This window comes from Ambystoma mexicanum, chromosome 2q (genome assembly GCF_040938575.1).
Source record: "Ambystoma mexicanum isolate Mex_15411 chromosome 2q, UKY_AmexF1_1, whole genome shotgun sequence".
NCBI classification, from domain to species: Eukaryota; Metazoa; Chordata; class Amphibia; order Caudata; family Ambystomatidae; genus Ambystoma; species Ambystoma mexicanum.
In genome coordinates this window covers 980,657,607-980,663,606 of record NC_090924.1, presented here as the reverse complement: position 1 = coordinate 980,663,606, position 6,000 = coordinate 980,657,607, and the positions used below count along the sequence as shown (strand labels likewise).

General features: G+C 50.1%; 1 protein-coding gene across 1 annotated transcript in view; it reads left to right on the top strand.

Moving 5' to 3' along the window:
- The first annotated feature begins 540 nt into the window (after positions 1-540).
- CCK (cholecystokinin) overlaps positions 541-6,000 on the top strand; it is a 91,402-nt gene continuing 85,942 nt past the window's right edge. The window contains exon 1 of the mRNA XM_069648289.1: positions 541-671. The gene's annotated coding sequence lies outside the window, so the exon portion shown is untranslated. The remainder of the gene's footprint in view (positions 672-6,000) is intronic.

The following is a 6,000-nucleotide window of genomic DNA, read 5'->3' as shown; positions in this document are numbered from 1 at the left end:
TAAGACAGTCGCGTTAAGTCACGAGGCAGTGCGGCTCGTACGAAGAGAAGCCTCAGTTGTCTCGAATATGACTCGGTCCTCCCAACTGCTCGGGAATTAAAGGCTGATATGTGTGCCAATGCCCGGGGAATATGCACCCTTTAGCGTCTAGTGCACATGAAGAAGCAAACATACGACCCCACCAACCACGTCAATTCTGGGCCACGCTGGGTCCAGCAACCTGAGAGCTGGGCGCTGGCCCTCCGAGGGTTCGCCCAAAGACCTCCCATACCAGTTTGATTATTGCCGTATAATGAATATTCAGTTGCGTGTGACCAGTGTCGGGGAGTCCAAGGGGCCGAATTAAGTGACAGGTCACCTCACCCGAGGCAGTGCATCCCTCCCCACCCCACCCACTAGAGCAGCAACGACTCATCCAAAATGAGCACGATTTGTGCAACTCTGTGTTGTTGTTGTTCAAAGCAGAGAAAAGTGAGTTGACGCAGTCTTTCGTTTGCAGGGCAACTTTTTTTTGTAAAAAGCAGAGGAAGGGACGTCAGTCCCCAGCCAACCAGCAGAGCGCCTTATAAATAGTCGCCGCCAGGACCGCGCGGTCTTTGAGTTCCAGAGCGCTAGACCAGAAGATAAGACGCGCTCGCTAATTACAGCTGAAGGCGCGGGGACCGAGAGAGGTAAGCGCTGCGTATCCTTCTCTGTGTGTTAGTACTCGCCGCAGCACGCTCCGCGCAGCGCCTCGGAGGCAGGTCGCGGCACTAGAAGCGGGTGCTGACTTGTCACAATGCCGGTTCAGCTGTGCCACGTTCCCCTGGAGTGGGAAGCCTGGCTGCGTCCTGAAGTATCCGAGGTCAGGCAGATATAGGGCTGTGTTTTACTTAATCCAGGTGGGATTGATTGCGATACCTACAGCAAACAGGATGCAGAGGTTTTAACACTCCAGGCAGGTGGCTGGCCGGTGCCAGGGGGGCAGGTCGCGTGGGCTTATCTGTTCGGGGCTCAGGGATCGGACATCCAGCTGGAGGATCAGGGCTGATGCCACTCTCCGGGCGGGGATCGATGGGCCGGGGGAGTGCGGGGAGGCTCGCCGGGCTGCTCGCTCGGGACACGCGTGCGTTCCCACGGCAGCGGTATGGATCTCCGCGGGAAGGGATTACCCGTGTCTTTTCTGGGTAAGGTGCACTAACTGCCGGGCCGATAACCAGTGACAGGAGCATATGGATTTCATGTATCTAAACCTGCGAAGCGCGCGTGATTTCTTAGCAGTAAAAGTGCGTGCGATTAACAGGTGCATTGAAGAGTTTGAGAACTGCTGGCTGAGGAAAGCTACTGCACGTGGCCGGGCACTTTGGGGAGGGCGCCGAGTTTAAGAGCTTTTCTCAACTCCAGACTCACCTCGAAGCATTACACCTGGTAATTTAGGAACACTTCAAGCATTGGGGCCTGCGACAGCATGAGGCCAACTCGGGTCTGATCCATGCCATCGCCATATTTCCCACTTACGACATTTGCCCAGGGTCAGCTGTGCTTCTCCTTTTCATCTCCTGTTTGAGACCCACTGTCTTTTCTTAAGCCAAAAAAGGCGTAGGGTTGCCGAAGCATATTGATACCTTTTTCTGGTGGCTTGGGCAAAGACACCGTATCATTTTAATTATAGCGTGGTGGGGGGGGGGGCCTGCGCCAAGCGTATTTGGACCATTTTCTGCCAACTTAATCAAAGACCCCCTATATTTGAATTTTTTTGCGAGTCAAATCTGCCCCCTCCCCAGCTCTGCTGGTATCCCAATCGACTCTCTTCACCGTGCCATTTTCTCGCTGCTTAGGAGGAAAGACCAACTTTTACCAATATTTTATAAAACCCTCCATCTTTTTTCCTCCCGCTTACCAAGCGTGTTTTATTTGTAGAAGGCCATTTCCTGGGAACCTGGTAAGGGGAGGAGAGGGGCAGCTCAACGTGCGGTCAACCACTTGTTCTACTCAGCCCCTTGCTCCCCTTTTTGTTCCCTTAATCCAAGCGTTATGTTTAACAGCCATTTTCTGGCAACTTGGGCGGGGCGTGTGGGTAATTGGGGAGGATCCTCTGTGTTGTGGTGGGTTGCCAGAGCCCCCTGCTCGCATGGAGGATTCTTTGCCCTCCTATTGCCCTTGTCTCCTTGGCCCTGTGATCCTACCCGGTGAAGGGTAGGTGCTACTGTTCCATCCTCTTACTAAACAGAAGTGGCTCCCCTGAGGCTGGCGTCCCTTTTGTTCGCCCCATGTTCCCTTATGGCCATGTGTGTGTCAGTGAAAACTTGCCTGGTGCCGGTCCCTTTCACCCCTCCCACGCCAGACCTGTTGCTGTCGCCAGGGCGGGGGAGGGAGTCCCTTCCTTCCTGCGTGCCACCTCCAGGCTCACGTGCCTGGGACCTCTACCTCCGCAGCTTTGCCCCTGCGGGTCCCAGGGTAAGAAGCTTGACTTGTGTTCTCAGACGTCGAGCGACTTCTGCCACGTGCGCGTCATAAGATCCTGGCAGAGCAGCTCCTTCACATGTTCAAACCTTTCTCCACCGTATTCTGCCCTGTTATTTAATACCAACTAGCATGCAGCTGTTCCCTAGGGGGCTGATGTTTTAGGAACCAGACTGAAACCGTGAAGGATGCCAACAAAACACAAACAAACCACAACGACCTAAGCTGATGAAGTGGTTTAGTGTGTCCGATCAACAACAAACAATCGATTTTTACATGTTCTTATCCCTCAGGTTCACATGAATGTGTTATACGAAGGGGCCGGTAATACAGATAGCTTATCCCATGCTAGCGCAATTTTGCACAGTATTGGCACCATTGCAAAAATGCCCCAGAGCAAAAATGCACGGAAACAATACATACAGGGCCTGATTTCCAAACATGCTTTAACATAGGAAAGCCCAATTGAAAACTTTTTGCAAATTGGGCCCATATACTTTTGGGCTATTTCCCCTCGTGCAAATTGCGTTATATCATATCAGGACCCACTCACTATACCATCAACATAGTGATGACGTAATCCAAGAACTATCCATATGGTTCAGTTTTGGAAATTCAACATAATCTGATGCATCTATGTAGGAAGAAATATAAGTGAGCACACACTAAAGAAACAGCTATACAGAAACAAAGATGTGAACACTTATTGCAGACTAATGACTGAAATTGTGCTTCGTTAACTAGAGCTGTAAAACAAATGCAAGGCACTAGTAAGAGCTATGCAAAAAACATGCATGCAAGACAAGCGAGCAAAGTACTGTAACTCTGGCTTGCCTGTGGCAGGTGACCACACGCACCCGGATGTATTCAGATCAAACGATTGCTCTGCAACCTTCGTATTATGGCTAATTGCGGCCTTCCCTATGTCTGCTGGCAAGGTTAAATCCTTTGAAGGGAAACTTTCTTTGCCTAAATCCTGAGAGATAAGTTTTGACACTCGACTTCTGACTTTTGCAACAAAACCTTTAAATGTCACTGTTAGCAAAGTGATGTCGAGGAGAAAGGGTGCAATGTGCTTTCGATTGTTCACGAGCTGTCATAGCTATGTTGCCAAATTTCACAATAACTGCAATTGGAAGTTTAAGTCAAGGGGCATTTGCATATCCCGGCATTTTGGGATGCAAACACAAATCTGGTAAAAAGGTCCAGAGAAGTTGATGCTAATTTCAGCTCAGTCCAAGTTGGTGAAGTTAATCTTTGTAGCTAGAGCGGCACAAATCATTTTTCCCGGACATAGTGACCAGACCGAAGTTAGTCAAGAATTGTGGTTGTTTGTCAGCAGCAGGACGGCAGAGGGCAAGCAATTCATCAATTTCCCAGCAGCATTCTCAGTCTTGTGCTCTTCCAACCAGCTCCAGTCCCCCCGTCCAGACTCTGAAGCCATATTCCATATGCACCACCATCTGGGCCGGGGGGTCACAGTGCTGCTCTACGGAGGGACGCATCAGCTCCCGGCTCTGGCCACCAGCCCCAGGGACTCTCAGCCGCCACCTCCCATCACAAGGCACTGCAAAGGTACATCTAGGCCAGTGTTTTGTCTGGCTGGTAAAAGGATTGGTCATGGTACTCAGGATACTCACATTTTCTAAGTAATACAGCTGTGTATGCTTAAGCAACTTTCAAATCCATGGCCCTGGGTGGTGTGCATCGGGGTACACTACTTCTAGAATAGGGATCTTCACCCTTTCACTCTCCAGATGTTATGGACTACAACTCCCATCAGCCCTAGTCTCATAGTCAATGTCAAAGGACAGGGGTCATTTTAACAAAAATCTGGCGAGCCACAAATTGCAGGCTCCTGTTCTAGAGGAAGGATTTAAATAGGGATCCTCATTCACTTAAGAAATGCAACACCACTTAAGGCAGCAGGCTCTGGGATGCGCCCCCAAATGCCTGCACTGGAGCTGAGCACACGCATGAGAATCATTGCACTAGTTAGTTGTCAGCTTGCCAAGCAAGCATCCTAGCGCCCTACAATCTGTCCCCATCCCATGGCTGGCCTCTCTTATTCTTACGCTCATGCACTCAAGCCCTGTGTCGGTTTTAGTCCTTGGGAGCCCAGGACTTTGACTCGAGGGATATTGGGGAGTGTGATGCTCACTCCCCTTAGTAGCCCTCGCTGTCATACTCCTAGAGCATGCCCAAGCACATCTTCAGATCACCGCACAACCATACACTCACATATGTGTATCACTTAACACAGTAGAAATAACTGCCAAAATAACACTAAGGATACACACAGGACTCAGAGTATTGCCTCTTGCCAACATCAGCTGGAGCCTTCATTCCTCCATGCTTACGCCATCACTCCCTCACACATCTGCAGACCTGCCTCCACTCCCGCTTTTACAGCTCCCCCATTCCTGACCCCTTTCCTTCTACTGCATGCTCAGGTCTCGATAGCCCAGGCCTGGGCCTCCTTACATATGTACTCAGACAAGCCTCGGTGCCGGGAGACCTCTTTGACTTTAGCTGACGGAGTATGAAAGACAATGGGCCTCATTACGAGTCTGGTGGTAACCTGCCGGTTTTTCCGGCTCGGTTACCGCCAGACTCATATTACCATTCTGCCTCCGTGATTCCCGGAATTACCGGGGCATTACAACCCCGGTGACCCGGGAATTCCGGAGGCGGAATTCAGTAAAGTCAAGCTTCTTACCATGGAAACACCGGCACCATCTCGTGATGGTGCCGGTGTTTCCTCGTCCGCCTGCAGGCGGGCGGTGTTAAACTCGCCAGGTCAGACCTGGCGGGAATGACACCTCCACCTGCACACTCGAGATCACCCGGTATGGAAACAACGGTGGCGGCGGGTTTACCGCCACTGTTATTTCCATACCGGGTGACTCGTAATGAGGGCCCATGTACTTACATACATGGAGACACCAATATCAAAGACGCGTCATGAGATGCCTGCTATTTTTCCAATGTCTTACATGCTTATATTACCATCCTGCCATCATCCCCACCTGTGTATCCCAGCTATTATGCATGTACATTGTATAGCAGCAGTTCTGAAACTAGTTTAGGTCCATTTTGAATTTCTATTTCACAGTATGTCGATTGCCCCTAAAGTTGGTGTGTTAATTAAACACGCCTGGCCATCATCCCGTTCTTAATGGCAGCCGATATTGTCTTCTCATACAGTATAATTTGAATCTAGGTATTTTGAACATCAAACCTGATGAGGGGCAACAGATTTGCAAGGGTTTGGGGATTCGTTTTTGCTGAGCAGAGGCACATGGGCACCCCAGGAATGAGGATCTCCCTTGATTGGACAGTTATTTCTTATGTCCTCCGGGGTGCCCATTAGAAAGCACATTGCTACAGATAATATAAATGCCTCTTTTGATTTTTGGAGAGGTTTCCTCCACGTTCTTGCTCTTGGTTAAGGATGTTTTACTCTCATTTCCCAATTCATAGGTTTTGGCTTCAAGTGCCATCGACAGATTCACACTCATTTCCCAAGCACCTGGAATCTGGGTGCATAAACCTGGC